The sequence below is a fragment of the Apodemus sylvaticus genome, chromosome 9 (genome assembly GCF_947179515.1).
Source record: "Apodemus sylvaticus chromosome 9, mApoSyl1.1, whole genome shotgun sequence".
In the NCBI taxonomy this organism is placed as follows: Eukaryota; Metazoa; Chordata; class Mammalia; order Rodentia; family Muridae; genus Apodemus; species Apodemus sylvaticus.
In genome coordinates, this window is record NC_067480.1 from 17,472,836 (window position 1) to 17,490,299 (window position 17,464).

Genomic DNA, 17,464 nt, shown 5'->3' on the forward strand with positions numbered 1-17,464 from the left:
GGTCACATGACATGCATGCCAGGAAGCAGAAAGAAATGAATGCTTATGCTTCAGTATGTTTTCTCCATTTTATTCAGTCCAGAACCACAGTCTATGAAATGGTCCCACACACATCTACCGTACAGCCTCCCATATCAATTACCCTGATCTGGAACAATCCTCATATTTGACATGAGAAGATATTTTGTTCTCTTGGTGATTCTAAATCCCATCAGGTTGACATTCAAGGTAATTTTTTTTATACTTACAAAGGTAAATTTTTTTATAATGCCTGATATCTTAGAAAAATGACTTTAAAAAAAAGACGTTTGATTTGTAGTTTTGAAGGTTTAGTCCATGGTCATTTGACTGTTGTTGCTGAGCTCTGGTGAGCTATAACATAATGTCCAGACAGCAGAGAGAGGAGCAGATGGGATTCCAGTGTGCCCGTCAAGGACATGCCCAGAGTGACTGACTTCCTCTAGTTTCTTAGTTCCAACCACATCCTAGTAATGATGCCAGCTGGCAACCAACCCTTTAAATGCATTCTGAATCTAAATGGTAAGGTGAGCCTGATAGACTTTGAGAGGTGGCGTGTCCTTATTTATGTATCCAAGTACATTCTATGAATGAGAAAGGAAAATCCATGTGCTTTTAAACTTGATGAATGCAATCCAGTGGCTTTGCATCTTAGTAGGCATATACAATTCCATAAAAATGGTATTCACTATTATACTAGGAATATGATTTTATAGTTTACTTGGGTGAGTCACATAAGAATAACAAGTTTTAATGCAGACATTCACTGATGTAAAATAATTGCTACTTACAAAGGTAATTTTTTTTTGAAATGTATTTATTGCTAAGCCTGAAAGTTGTGAGGAGAAAGAGCAAATCTATGGTTTGTCAATTAAAACAAGATTTATTAAATACTAGACAGTATGATAGACACTGGCCGAGTCCAGAAGATGGCACTGGGTTAGGTTTGTCAGGTGCTCTTTAAGGCAAAACCTACAAGGCTATGTATTTCCTACCTTCAACCAATCAGAGGAAAGAAAGGATATATTGTGATTTGTTATATTACATGGACAGCAGGCCTCAACATTTGAGGAAGATGTCTGTTTTGGGGCAAAGGGAACATACAGATTAACTTAAGCTCTCTTAATTATTTCACCTTGGGAATAAATCGTATTAGACACTCGTAGTCTTTACACCCTCTAGATCCTATCCATAGTTGAATGCTTATTTGTTTTGGATCTTTAGTCCTTTCCAATCATGAACAAAGAAAGTTTTTCTTTCTTTCCTTTTTTTGCCATGTCATCTTACCCATTGCCAACAATAGATTTCAAATTTTATTACTTTTGAAACAAATGTTAATAGGATCAGTTTTGTTGGCTGGTTTTAGTTGGAAGTTTAGCAAGAGGTTCGGATAAAGATGTTGACTTGGAATTTAATCATCTGAAGGCTTGCTGGAGATCAGACAACCTCTTGCAAAATGGTATTCATTTGCTCTTGAGGAAGAAAAACTTCATTCCTTAGTGCGTGAAAGAGTGTAATGGCTATAAAGAGCTTCAAAGAGAAACCACACTAAAGCCATGGTGTTTTTATGAAATGAATTTGAAAGTGGTCGTACAGACAAACTGGTCATGCTAATTGTACCTTCAAAGGACCTTTACCACAGGCTAAAGTCCATATTCTGTTTACTAAAGTAGTTGAGGGAGGAAAGTTGAGGGAGTTCTTCCTAAGTGGGAGGAAACCTCACAGGTATGTGCACAGACCAAGGCAGGCTCACTGAAGTAAGTAATCTTGACAATTGGCTCAATAAAGGACTTTATTGTTTGGGAAAGGGTAAGCCAATTATTTTCTAAAGTATTTCCCAATTTTGGCTTCTCAAATACATCCTATAATTTATAAGGATATTATATAATTTTGGAAACAATAACGTAAAATGGTGTCATGTTCTTCCAGGAGTATCAATCATATAAGCAAACATGTCTGTATGTGACGGTACATGTATAAGTTGGTTAAGATGCCTGCTTGGGTATTATTTGCATGTTTGTTATTAAGAAATACCTCTTAGTACTCAGAGATGATGCAACTATCTTATCTCCTAATGAACATTCACCTACTTATTTTGGCATCCATTTTTAATTCTTGCCTGCATTTAGATTTTCATCATCATTCGTGTTTTAATTTCTATTGCCTCTTGATTATATGTTAACAAGGATTTTGTACTACAAAAGAGCCTGTAATTGTATATTGGGATTTATTAATTTTTCCATTGTTTCATAGATGTGGGCAATCTCAGGTTAGTATCTGTGTTTTGTTTTGCTTCCTAATATTCATATAATTTGAGCATTTCCTGAGTCCTACAGAATCTTTCTGGCTCCTTTTGAACTTTCTAAAATGTTTCCTATTTTTGAAGTGTGGCATTTAAGAATTAAAACTTTCATCAAATCCTGCCTCAATCTATTGAAGCACATGGGTGTTTGAATAAGAATACTTCCAATGAGAGTGTCGTGGTCTTTATTGTGCTCTTCCTCTGGCTAACCTGTAGATCCTTTCTCTGTGAGAAACCTGGCTCTCATTCTTATCACATTTTTTCTATATTTAAGTATTAATTTTTCTATCATTGATATAACATTGAAATTCTACAATCCACTTATATCTTACAGGTGTGTGGTTGAGAAGTCCAGTAAGAAATAAGATATATGCTTTCTGCTCTCTTGCTGGCTACCATTATAACAAACAGAAAAGCAAGCTAAGATCTTTTGCTTGTATATTTTGCTTTCTAATTCTGTGTGTGTGTGTGTATGTGTGTTCTGTGTTTTGTTATTTATTTATTTTTTTAACTGAGAAAAAGAGAGAGGGTAGAATTGGGTAGGTAGAGAAGTGAGGAGGATCTGGGAAAAGTTGAGGAAAGGAAATGGAGTGAATAAAATCTATCTATGAAAATTCAATTAGAATAAAGGGTAGATATGACAAGCAATCCAATACATTGTTTCCAAAGTATACAAAAAAGAAAAGGAAAAGAAAGCTAAAACCAATTCCTTTCAGGACTAACTTTATTAGGATAGAAAAAAATCTTGGCCATAAGTGGTTGTACAGTTGAGACTTGAGGTGGGAGAGCCTTAGCAGGGACTCATCACCTCAGCGACAACAGCATGGAGCCCTAGAGGGAGAGGATCCTCTTTAGGAGACATGATTAAAGAAAAGGGATAAGAAAGATAGCCAGAAGGACAACACAAGAAGAAATTAAAAGAGACAGAGAAACACACACACATACACACACACACACACACACAGAGAGAGAGAGAGAGAGAGAGAGAGAGAGAGAGAGAGAGAGAGAGAGAATCTACAAAGAAATCACTTGATTAAAGGTAAAATCTGACTTTAGTATGTTTTACGCCTTGAGCAAAATTCCATACCATGTGCCTTAATGTGATACAGCCTGACTTAGTGGGGGTTACTAGGGCTGAGAGAAAACACAACACTATGGTCACAGCAATCGGGGGAGAAATTTTGTTTTCAGCTTATGATTCCATATCATAGTTTATCATCTAAGGAAGTCAGGGCAGGAACTTAGGCAGGGCAGGAACCTGGAGGTAAGAGTTGAAGCAGAGGCCATGAAGGAGTGCTGCTCACTGGCTAGCTCAGTCAGCTTTCTTATAGAAACCAGGAACACCGGCCCAGGGATGGCTCCACCCACCATGGGCTGGGATCTGCCCTGTCAATCATTCACTAAAAAAGTGCCTCGTTACAAAATATGTGATCATAGTGTAAAAACCCTGAGATTATGGTTTCTAAGAATATATATCTCTTTCTAGTTGTGTGTCTCAGCCCTTAGCACACACTTTTAATCTCAAATAATTAAGGTAAAGTTAGATTTTAGAAGGAAGCCTCCATGTTTAAAAGTGATGATTAATTGAATGGCAGACAAAGTGACCAGTCAGAGAAAGATTTGACAAAATCGCCTGTGCTCAACTCTTACTGGAAGAGAAGTTTCTTAGGAGAGCAGTGCAGAGAGGCAGGGGAGAGGAAGGAAGCAGTTTGACCTACAGAGTTTTGCAGGAAAGGGTTGAAAGGAGAACAAGCTAGGAATAGGTAAAGACAGAACGAGCTAGCGAATGCAAAAATTAGAGAATGCCACGATTAGTTTGAGGTCAAGCAGAGCAATTTAGCAGAAGCAGAGAGAAGGGGCAGGGGGGCAGATTTCGTCAGTCAGCTTGGATCCAGAGCAGCTGAGTTGAATCAGCCAGCCAGAAGTTGGAAAGAACTAGGAGAGGTGAGCTTACTCAGCAGCCAGTCTCATAGGCTGAAAACATTCTAGGCCTAGATAACATTGAACAGAGGCTAGAAGCTTCCAGGACTAGGTCTAGGTTAGCCGATGGGGGGGGGGGGGGGCAGTAAACCTCAGAGATGACACCTATATAGGGAGAATAAAAGATGCATTTACAATACCCTATAGAAAATTTATGGAGACATTTTTCTCAATTTTTGGCTCTCTTTCCTCTCAGATAGCTTTAGTTTGTGTCACAATGACATATAACTATTTAGCATATAGCCCACTGTTGCAAAGAACTAGATAGTGCCATACTTTTGTAGCTACATAGAGAAAGTCTAAGACACCCCCCACCCCATCCCTTGACCACTTGCACAGAGATCAGTGTGCTCTAATGTCCAGAACACAGTCTGCCCATTCTTTGTAGGGAATAGCCTTGTCTTAGTCAGGGTCTCTAATCCTGTACAAACATCACGACTAAGAAACAAGTTGGGGAGGAAAGGGTTTACACTTCCAAGTTGCTATTCATCACCAAGGGAAGTCAGGACTGTAACTCAGGCAGGTCAGGAAGCATGAGCTGATGCAGAGGCCATGGAGGGACATTTCTTTCTTTCTTTCTTTCTTTCTTTCTTTCTTTCTTTCTTTCTTTCTTTCTTTCTTTCTTTCTTTCTTTCTTCCTTTTTTTTTTCATTGTTTTTTTTTATTCGATATATTTTTTATTTACATTTCAAATGATTTCCCCTTTTCTGGCCCCCCACTCCCTGAAAGTCACATAAGCCCCTTTCCCTCCCCCTGTTCTCCCACCCACCCCTTCCCACTTCCCTGTTCTGGTTTTTGCCCTATACTGCTACACTGAGTCTTTCCAGAACCAGGTGCCACTCCTCCATTCTTCTTGTACCTCATTTGATGTGTGGATTATGTTTTGGGCATTACAGTTTTCCAGGCTAATATCCACTTGTTAGTGAGTGCATACCATGATTGATCTTTTGAGACTGGGTTACCTCACTTAGTATGATGTTCTTCAGCTCCATCCATTTGCCTAAGAATTTCATGAATTCATTGTTTCTAATGGCTGAATAGTACTCCATTGTGTATATATACCATATTTTTTGCATCCATTCTTCTGTTGAGGGATACCTGGGATCTTTCCAGCTTCTGGCTATTATAAATAGGGCTGCTATGAACATAGTGGAGCATATAACCTTATTACATGCTGGGGAATCCTCTGGGTATATGCCCAGGAGTGGTATAGCAGGATCTTCCGGAAGTAAGGTGCCCAGTTTTCTGAGGGACTGCCAGACTGATTTCCAGAGTGGTTGTACCACCAGCAGTGGAGGAGTGTTCCTCTTTCTCCACATGGAGGGACGTTTCTTATTGGCCTGCTTCCCCTGGCTTGCTCAACCTACTCTCTTATACAACCCAAGACCACCAGTCCAGGGATGGTACCACCCACAAGGGGCCCTCCCCCCTTGATCACTAATTGAGAAAATGCCCCACAGCTGGATCTCATGGAGCCACTTCCCCAACTGAAGCTCCTTTCTCTGTGATAACTCCAGCCCGTGCCAAGTTGACACACAAAACCAGCCAGTATAGGCCTATAGGTGGTAAGGGCTGATTTCTAAAAGAAAAAGACTGTTAAGGGATCTTTACTGTAAGGGCTATTATTCAAAGGTAGTATTCTTGTGTCCTGGAGACTATCTATACTTTTTGACTCATGCACCTCCCTCTAGTTCAAAACCAAGAGAATACCTGCTTAGTCCTGCCTCTGCTTCCTTATTGCTGAGATTACAGGTCTAGGAATTCACGCCCAATGATCCCCCTCAGTACTCAATATTTGATTATCCCCTTGTAACTGCTCTGGAAGTAATGAAAATGATGTTCCTGTCCTTGGTAATTAGACTAATTAAAAATGGACTCTAAAAGATTGGAATTTCTCCATGTATCCCCTTCTGGGAAGAGGAAGAGGAAAAAGGCTGAGGCTTCTAGGGCAGTCAATGGCCTCCTTATCTTCAGGAAAGATTTAGAACTGGTCACAGACCTTGCAGACTGGGGCTCAGGCAGTGGTGACAGGCTGTGTAGGACTGCACCTTCATTATTGATGTTTAAGTAAATTTAACTCTCTATTTCTCTACTTAAACAGAAAGCAACCTCAAGTTTACATGTGGGAGATTGGAGGTGATTTGTCCTGTTTTCTCTCGTTTTCAATCTAGCAACATAAAATAAATCTTCTTTTCCCACTTTCCACAATTACTTGTTTAATCAGTTGACTTATTGACCATGAGCGGGCAAACCTGCTTAGTAACAGACTGTTAGGGCTCAGGCTGTGAGCCCATTAACTCTAGCAATAGCTATTGTCTTCTCTAAGAGCATCTTTACGAGCTTGGCAGGCTGACATTTTCGGTTTTTTAAGGACTCTTGCAATTTGACAAACCTATACACTCCAGGATGGACTCTGTATTGTAATGTCCATGTATTGCATTTACCGACTCTCCTAAACACCCTATCTTTGGATGTTTCACAAAACAGTCCAGAGGATAAAAATTTTGTGGAATTCTGTCTACTATACTTAATAGGTAGGCAAGTTCACATCAGCGTTACAATCACATACTCTACAGAAATCTAATTTACTGAACCAAACATTCGAGATGGTACGATAACCTCATCAATCCCTCTCTTGACATGTAGTTATGTCACAAAACTCGCCAAAATGGAAGAGAGGAAATGCGTCAATGCCAGAAATAAAACAAAGTTGAACAATAGGTTAGATGCATTTTCGCTCTCTCTCTCTCTCTCTCTCTCTCTCTCTCTCTCTCTCTCTCTCTCAACTTTCCGTAGGGAAAATGTAACCTCTGTGTGATTACACTTGGCGTGCTACCATTCTTTTGGCCATCGTAGTCCTGTACGAGTGGGCAGAGAGTGAACAGCAGCAGTTTGGGTGAGGGAACTCTGACTTGATTTGGAGTAAATAAGTCACAACCAGAGACCGTGGGCTTTGTCCCAGTTACTCAGTGACCAATCTTAATGTTAGCTTGAGTTTGTAATACTGGTGGAAACAAGATACCAGCAGCCTAGCTGGAAATTTAACAGGGAAATGTGGACTCCACCAAGGGAGGAAATCAATTCAAGGTCCTCTACAATCTATTTGTGTTAACAAAATATCTACATCAACAGGAATTGCAGAAAATCATTACCCACTTAAACTTTGGAAAGGAATCAATAGAAATTGTTATACAGGAAGCCCTAACGCCCAAAGACTTCAACACAGCTCATATAAATGTGCTCAAGTAACTAAAAACATACCAGTTTTCAGAATTAGATGAAGGTATATATTCACAATGTTTTGTAAAAATTCGCTGATGAAGAAACACCGTTTGAGTTACAGAATTTAAAAGTGAACCAAGGAATTTTGGTATTAAGAAACGTAAGGAGAGTAGGGAAGAAAATTAAATAAGAAACAAGCCACTCAAATGACTCCAAGGGTACATTCTGGAAACACCTATGTTGCTGAAATGTCCAGGGTAAGAAATCAGAGCAACTTTTAGGCCAGAGTAATTAAAGGACAGAAGGGAGGAAGAGGAATGAACTTTCCTGGTTTTGATTCCTGGTTGGTTATTGCTAGCAGTAGTTAAGGAATTTGATCAGAGATTATCAGCTGCGGAATGAATAAGCACCACTCACAGCTTGGCCATTATCAAAGGTGATAGGGTTGGGGAGAAGAATCTAGAAAAACAAGTTAAGATTCCGGAATTGTCATTGTTTAATCAAACCAAGTGGGCACTAGACATAACATGGTTGGGGAGGGCAGGAGGAGCAAGTACCACTACAATGAGTGATGTATAAAAGTGTGATAGAAAGGTCGGAAAGGATAGGGCTGGAGAGATGGCTCAGCGGTTAAGAGCACTGACTGCTCTTCCGAAGGTCCTGAGTTCAAATCCCAGTGACTATATGGTGACTCACAACTATCTATAACAAGATCTGACTCTTCTGGTGGAGTGTTTGAAGACAGCTACAGTGTACTTTCATATAATGAATAAATATATCCTTTAAAAAGCTCAGAAAGGTAGACGAGCAGTTTTATGTGTGCAGTGAAGACAGGCAGAGCTGGAGATGCTCAACGGTGGAATTTGTCTTTGCCCAGTGGGGCTACGTGCTGCAGCCTGGAGCTTGCACAGAGACAGACTCAGCCCCCAGACGTGCCTATCAGTGAGCCAACTGAACTGACCTCTTCTCCCCATACCGAAATGCAGTTTCTTCCAGAAATTCTACAAAAGGTCCCACACTAGCAGCTTATTCCGGCACCCAAGGCACCCTCTCCTGCTTGCTGCTCGGGTACGCTGTTTTTATTTCAAAGTCCCACTTATGAACCTGTAATAAATTCCTTTCCGAAAGCTCACTCTTCAGATTCATGAGATAAGAAATCATTGGCGCACAATGTAAGTTGTATGTGACCATGGACTTCTTGGCGTCTCAACTCTCAATTTAAGGCAATCAGATGACAGAAAGCATCCATTGCATGTAAAAACCCTCTTTTCTACCCTTGTTTTAGAGGAGATCATTTTACCTCATGGTTGGATAATCGATGAATACATGAAGCAGTTGGTCACATTGGCAACCAAGTAATAGAATATGAGATGAATGCTGGTACCAAGTTCACCATCTTTTTGCTTTTTGTTTTCCTTTTGTTTGTTTTGTTTTGTTTTTATTTATTTTGTTTTGTTTTTGTTTTTGTTTCTTTAATCTAGCCTGGCCCCGGCTTAACAGGACACTGTTATCCACATTCAGGGTACGTCTTCCATGAAACCTCTCCATGAACTACCTCAGGGACACACTCAAAGGCATGACCCCAGAATGATAACCAGTCTAGTGCAGGCAACAATGTAAATGTGACAGCAAACAAAGAAGAATCTAAAACTGTATTTCCTATTTATTTTCACATATATATTGATAATTTTCTATACACAAGACAGTTTCAACCAATGCACTCATACCACATGGAAAATTTAAATTGTATTTTAAGTATAAAGCAAGTCAGAACAAGGATGTGTTTAAAGCACCAAGATAGAAATTAAAGCATAAAGCTTTATATTTTGTGATTACATAAGGGTGTTTAAACATAAGACCAAAATCCCAGTGACTTCATAAATGTGTATATGCGTGTGTATGTATACACATATACGTATCTCTTAAAGATCTCTTAAGATTTTCATATATATATGAAAGATTTATATATCTTTATGTATTTATAAATATATATAAGATTTATATATATACACAACATTAATATAGAAAGTATAAAAGAAAAAAATATCAAGCTTTCCTCCAGCCCCAGCTCCAGGAATGACGACTCTGAGACTAATTGATTATTACTAAAAGCCTAAGTCATGATCTTCGGCTCATTCCCGACTAGCTTGTAATTTATTTAACACATTCAAACTATTCTGTCTTCCACGTGGTTAGTTTCCTCTCCTCAGTTTCACGCGCTCGGTTCAGTCGGGCGAATCTCCTCTTTATGCTATGCTGAGCTCAGCCACCTGCCGGTTTATGTCATTTCCCCCCAGATCTTGGCTTTATTGTAGTTTCCCCATGTGGCTGGCTACCTCTGCTCAGCGCCCTACTTCTGACCTCCTCTTTGCTCCCCAGGCGAATCTTCACACCGCTGCTCACGATTTCCCAGAATCCTCTCTGTCCTTGCCCGTGTTCCACCTCCTATTTCCTGCCTTAGCTCATGGATCGCGGGCTTCTGCATTCACAGGTGATGCTTGTAAGAGCTCTGTCTACAAAGAAGTGTGTCCTCCTTTCTAAGCCAGGCTCTCAGGAGAAGTGGCCAGTGCTGTGTGATACGGTGCTGAACCTGCTAAGTGTGGCTCACGATAGTTACAAATGTGGACCAACACAAACCGTATTTGTTTTAAAGTTCTTTTTTTTTTTTTTTTAAATTTGTGTGTGTGTGTGTGTGTAAAACATTATTTTTTATTTCTAAGTTTTAAATTTAAGAAAATAAAAACACATTCTGGAAAGGAAAGGAGGAGAAAATATTGGTGCAATTTTCTGAAGTCTGTGGCTTTAACGGGGGCTTCATTTTAAAATGTAGACACCTTCCGGGTGAGACAGAGGGATGGGAAAAGAGGCCCCAGGAAGCAGGAAAGTAAAAAGAAGAAAAGGGGTCTTTGTTAAATGTCACCAGTCCTTTTATCGAAGTAGCAAAATCATTACAAGCTGCCACTTGGTAAATTCCTTTTGCTTTTTTTCATGCCTTTAATGATCTACTTCAATTATGGTATGAATATTAGACTACAGGATATTTCATGGAGAGCTATGCGAATGTGGGGAGGCTGAACATATGGAATCATATGTTGATGACACGAGAAATTCTAATATGGAGGCGGGCTAGATTCGGTGTGATCATGCTGTGGATGTTAAAGATGGCCACCAGTGCATTCGTCACATGCTGAGCATCTCTGTTTAGTCATGTTTTCATGATATATGCAGTCTTTCTATTCTTCTTCAGCTATTGCATATCTACAAAATATTAGGAATTATGATACATGTATTGATTTTTATAAGCCAATGACAGGAAAATTATATTGTCAGGGACCAAAGTTAGAACTTGTTGAGTCTAGGCCACAAATCCGGGCTTTTTTCAATAGTATAAACTAAGGGTAATTTTTTTTAGATTAAAATAAAAACAATTTTAAATATATGATTTTACAGCTCAGAATTATATTTTAGTAGGCAACTTCGAGGCACGAAACATGAAAAAGAGCAAAAACAAACAAACCAACAAACAAAAAACAAAAAATGGGACTAGGACTAGAGAGATGGCTCAGAGGTTAATAGCACTGACTGACTGACTGTTCTTGCAAGGGTCCTGAGTTCAATTCCCAGTAACTACATGGTGGCTCACAGCCATCTATAATAAGATCTCATGCCCTCTTCTGGTGTGTCTGAAGACAGATACAATGTATTCGTATAAATAAATAAATCTTTAAAAAAAAAAAAAAAGCAAAAAAAACCAAAAAAACAAAAGTTAAGATGTTTTACAAGATTGCAATCTTTTATCTGACCACCAGGTGGCGGAATTGTTCTTTCTGTGGTAACAGGTCTCCCTATCTAATTTTAGTAGGCTTATTTTCTCCTTGCAAATAATTGGAAACATTGGCAGTTCAAAAAGAAGACAGTAATTTGAAAAAGTATTTCATAAATTCAGTTTTATTATTTTGTCGTCTTTTCTGTTAAGAATAGAATGGCATTTTTCGTTTTAACTTTACAGGTTTTTGTCTAGAGGATTCCCCCAACAGTGGATACTAGTCTTTTTTAATTAATTAATTAATTAATTAATTAATTAATTAATATTTAATCTTTTATTGACTAATTATATGTTCACTTTACATCACCATCAGAGCTGCCTCTCCCACCTCTCCTCCCCTCCAGCCTTCCCCTTTTCTCCCCAGGAACCAGCTGGCTTATCAAGCCTCATCAAGTCTAGGAACTTCCTTTTCCACTAAGGCCAAACAAGGCAGCCAAGATAGGGGAAAGGGATCCAAAGGCAGACAGTGTAGTCAGAAACAGCCCCTGCTGCCGCTTTAGGAGTCCCACATAAAGACCCAGCTACACAACCACAACATATGTGCAGACGAACTGGCTCATACTATTGATGTCCTATCAATGGTAGTTCAGTCTCCTTGAGCTTCCATTGGCCCAAGGCTCTCTTTCTATTTTCTTGTGGTGTCCTTGACCCTCCTGACTCCCTCAATCCTCCCCCCCTCTTCTATAGGACTCCCCAAGCTCCGCCTAATATTTGGGTCTCTGCATTATCATTCATCAGTTGCTGGGTAAAGGCCCTCAGATGACATTTTATGCTAGGGTCTTGTCTGCCAGTCTAGAAGTATCTCATTAATAGTGTTAAGGGTGGCTTCCCAGTCATTGGATGGGACTCAGGCTGGGCTAGTCATTGGTTGCCCCTTCCCTTAAATTCTGCTCCATCTTCAATCCCTGAACATCCTGTAGGGGATAAGATTTTGTGGCTGGGTTTGAGTGTTAATCTCTCCATTGTAAGTCTTCTCTAGTTACTCTAGCCTGCTTCTGTCATCAGAATATCCTAGCTACACCCTTTAAGAAATCTGGAAGAATTTAAGATAGCCTAAAAAGGGGAAAGGTATATACGCTTGCTTCCCTCAGACTATTGAGACAATAGACCCCAAGGATTCAGAATTTCCCAAAGAGTCTTATGCTTGGAAGAAAGGGAAAAAGGAAAGACTGAAACAGGTTACCAGCCAGAGCAAGAACTTGTTACCAAAAAGAGACGACATGGCATCCAGACAACTGAGTAGAACACTTTGCAGGTCATCCCAGACCCAAGAGAGTAGAGTGCAGTTTGTGGGACCACATTTTGACCACCATTGTACAGTTAAACATTCCTTTTGCCTTGTTTAAATCTGACCTCATGACAGTATCTAAAAGACAAACTTGAGGGTCATTTCATTGTTTTGTTTGTTTCTTTGTGTAACACTGGTTGCTAATATTCTGTATATGTTAATTAATGCTGGAAATTAGCATGGTGACAGCTATTCCTTATCCAATTAGTTCCCCACACAGAGTCTTTTTAATATTTCGAAGCTTAGGCACTAGCTGGGGAGACCCTCAACCAGCTCACCTGAGTTAACCTGACCACCTAGCCCCATACAGCCATTCGGCTAGCTATACCTGCCAGGCCTGTGCTCATGTCCATCTCTTTCCATGTCTTTTGGCAAAAGGGCATTCCTTTTTCTTTTTTCCAGAGTTCCTTTCGCCCTCCTAGGAAGTCCCACCTTCCTCTCTCTTCTGCCCAATCACAGACTTTAGCCTTTTATTGACTAACTTGGGGAGCAAGGTTTACACAACAAAAGCTGGTGTACATAAAAATCTGATTATCTTGGGGCAACCAGTTTTAGAGTATAGATTTTTGAAGTTGTATATATAGTAGCACCAGACCAACCCCAACACCTTTGCTCAGTGTGGCATTGCAGAAATAAAAATGACTTTCTCTGTTTTTCACTACTGGTCTGTCTCTTCAGTTAGCCATGGATGGATGGGCCTAGCTTGTTAGTGATACCAGGACCCAGGCTTGTATATATGAACCCAGGAACAGCACTGTAGACATATTGAGATACAGAATACACATCGCCTCTCATCAGCCATTACTCATGAAGAGAACTAATACACAGTGTTCTAACTGTTATCAGAACATACATGGGAGAAGATTGATAGCTGTGCTGATGACATGAAGAGGGATGGTCTATCGTGATGCTACACAGCAGTGCTTATCACAAATGACCTGCACAGCCCTGCTCTCCAGCTACCTTAGGTGGAGCTATGGTCACTTCCCGGAAACATGAATCCATCTTCTCCCTACCTCTTGGCTAAAAGAGTTCAAGGTTCTAATTTCACTAGACGACTCTTCTGCTTGTCCTCACGCTTTCCACAGGATCACATGCAGAAACTGTCTGCCTCTCTCTTCCAGTCATCATCTCCCTTGGATAAAATTGTAGTCATTAGCTCGGTTGGCCAGTGCTGAGCTCCTCGTCGGCCCCTGTGGCTACCCTGCTAGTCTACATTTTTGACTTTCTCTATTTGGATCAGTGTCAGGACCAAGCTGACCCAGTTTCCCAACTTTGGATTCTAGCTCCCTAACAATGCAGTATTTAATTTATTTGTGTGGGGGAGGGGTTATAAGAGGACAACATGTAGGAGTTGATTCTTTCCCTCCGCCCTCTGGTATCTGGGGACCAAACGCAGGTCTTCAGGCGTGGTGGAAAGTGTCTTGACCTACTGGATCCATCTTAACAATGTATTCTGAATCCATCCAAAATCACTGGATAAACAATAGACTTTATAAATCAGCATCAAATATAACATCTAATGGCTGTAATTTAAAGAAACATAATAGATTAATTTGTTTTTTCAGTTTTTTTTTACTATGTTACAGTAGAACAAATTGAGTTTCATGTCTAAAGCATAGTGAACTTTCTCTATCAGCTTACATTTATTATCAAGGAACAATTTAAGAAAAAAAAGAATGACAGGACATTCATTTTAATCTCTTTCACTAAAACAAATATAACACATTCTAATGCCTGAATGGTTGAGTGAAGTTTTTATAGTTATAGAATGAATGAAAGTCATAAATTTTAAAATATACTGGTGGGTGCATAAAAGTAAGCGGGCTACAGGAAAGTGAGGGAACCTATGCTATAAGTTGCAAATGGAATCTGATAATATTAGCATTTGGGTTGGTGGAGGCTAGTGTCTATTAAGTTGATGAATTTCAAAGAGGCTTACCTGCTAGTCCCGGGGATGTCAGGTCAGAACAGAGATAGACGATGAAGAATTTGTTAGAGGAATAAAGTTCTGGAAAGACTCAGTGAAACAGTATTCAGCAAAACCAGAACAGGGAAGTGGGAAGGGGTGGGAGGGAGGACAGGGAAAGAGAAGGGGGCTTACAGGACTTTCGGGGAGTGGGGGGGATAGAAAAGGGGAAATCATTTGAAATGTAAATAAATTATATCGAATAAAAAAATTAAAAAAAAAAGATAGCACAAGGTAAGTTGGACCTAGATTTGCACATTTTAAACTCTCCCCAAACGTCCTAATAGAACTATCTTCACTAGGTGGTTGTTGCACCGGCTTTTAATTCCAGTACTCAGGCCAGTCTGGTCTACAGATGGAGTTCGCAAGGAGCTAGGGATACACAGAGAAATCATGTTTTGGAAAACAAAAATATCAAAACAGGAAACAAAACAGGATTTGTCTTCGTCTTCTTTTATGTTGCCATGGTATAACACCATAACAAGGACAATATCTACAAGGAAGGTCTTATTTGGGCTTAAGGTTCTAGGTGGGGCTGTAGACCATGAAGGAGAGGAAGCCTGCTAAGGTCGAGCTAAGGCTAGAAGCCCTGAAGAACCTGAAGGGACCGTAGGAGCTTTGCAGGATCCTGGCACCAGGCCTCTGTCACCTAGCCATAGTCCCCCCTCCCCCCCCAAGAGAGATGTGTGGTCATCACTCATGTAGGGGCAGCACCCCCAAGCCTCTGCACATGTAGATGAAGCATCCTTAACATCTCAGACCAAACCAACAGGAAGCACCTACTGTCAGACCCCAACCCACCACAAACCCCAACCCACCACAAAATTGTATGTAAGATCCTATCCAGAGGGAATCAAGGTGTGTGAGAATTACTCTGTTCTTGTCCTAAGAGTGTCTGTCATTAGAGCTGTCACACCGCCAGAGAAGAGAATTGATCTCCAGAAACTCCCCTACAACTCCTCACTGGCTAGCCAGCCCATCACCATCTCAGCCCCGCTGGGCTCAGTGCAGCCAGAGCCACATCTAGGAACAGCAGCAGCTACTGGGTAGGTGGCTCCAGCTGCTTGCAGCAGTAAGTGGCTGCAGGAACTCCCCCCCCCTCCACTTGTCACCTTTGCTTGAACCCTCCCACTGGACCAGGCCAGACATCTCTGCAGACAGCCTCTGGTACACAGGCCAACAGTTCCAGAGACATATAGTCCACTACCACCACTTGGGGGAAAGCATGGCAGCAGCAGGCAGGCACGGACGGAGGCAGGAGCAGCAAGGTGAGAGGTCACATCCTAAGCTGCAGTTAGGAAGCACAAAGTGAAATGGGGTTGGGCACAAAGCTTTTGACACCTCAAAGCTCCCTGCCAGTGATATCCTTCGTCCAACCATCAAGGCCATCCCCCTAAATGTGCCAGAACAGATCTCCTAACTGGGAGCTAAGTATTCAGACTTTTAAGCTGATGGGGACATTCTCATTCAAAGCATAATAGAATCTTTGACACTGGATGGATCTTTCTAATTCTTACTTGGCACAACATTTCTTTTCAAACAGTATTTACTTCATGAATATATGGTAATTCAATCATATAAAAACTAATCACTTGGTGATCTAAACTGAAAATAGAAGTGTTTATTTTCTTGAATTCTTATTCTCCAGCTGCACCACACCCTGCTGATACCCAGAGCCAGTCTTGAGAAAAGCTATGAAGCAAAACTGATGGTTTTCAATATGCTTTATAATTTTATCAGTCAGAGGATTACCAGAGCAGAAAACTATCAAAACTAAATGGGAAATGAAAACTGTATGCCAAGCCATTGCAATTGGGGAGGGAGGACAGAACATAGCCTGAACTCAGCTCAGATGAAAGAAAGGTGTGGCCGTTTGCAGAAAGAAGGTTTACATTGCGAAACATTTGTTTTGGCCTGATTTCAACAAATGGAAAAGTAATTCCTTATGTTCTCACGACAGAAGATAACTTTACAAGTTGCAGTGAGAGTTACTGAAGGTTTGCCACTGATGTCTCGTGGGGACTACCAACAGGGATGAGTACCTCCTTGATAGTTTCGCAGATGGATAACACTGGAGACTTGAAGAAGGGCATCTCTTCCTAGTCTACACTGAATCTACAGTTTTAAAGAGCAGAGTGTCAATGTGCAATGGCAAAATCTCTGAAGCAAGAAACAAAGCAGAGAGACTAGCGAGAAGGACCAGAAAGAAGCTCTTCTCCCTACCGCCCGCCGTGCTGATGGAAATATCAAATCCCCTATGGTGTAGGGACACACAAGTTCTTTAACTTGGATTAATTCATCTCCAAGTTTCTCTATGCAGGCTTTATTCAGTATAACCTGTGATCACTTGGTATTTGAGTTTGGATTCAGGGCCTCAGTGATATAAGAGCCCTTCTTAAATTTTAGTCTGGCTTATTGTATTATATTTTTAATTAAACAGTCCATCTGCCAATGGATTTGTGGCTTTAATCAGGCAAACCAAACAGAGCAATTAGTTACTAGTGGTTGAAAAAAAAATAAGCCACGGTGTTCTCAACAGACACTGATCCTGTTTTTACACTTTTAAATTCTGATACTCAGAATGGTAGTCATAAAGACCCGCTGTGAAAGGAGAAGACAGCGATAACAAGGCTCAAACACACTGAAGCTAATTACCTGCAGTAAATGGTTTGAATGTGGGCCAATACGAGATCAGGGAGTAAGCATTTAAAGCCACTATAATAGAAGACATGAAATGAGACAAAAGAAATGAGGGATGGAAATGTAATGCATGGAAGAAAATCATATGGGAGATTAAGAAAATTACTTTGCTATTGTGTTTTACTTCAGCACAGTGAATGACCTTCACTGACAATGGTT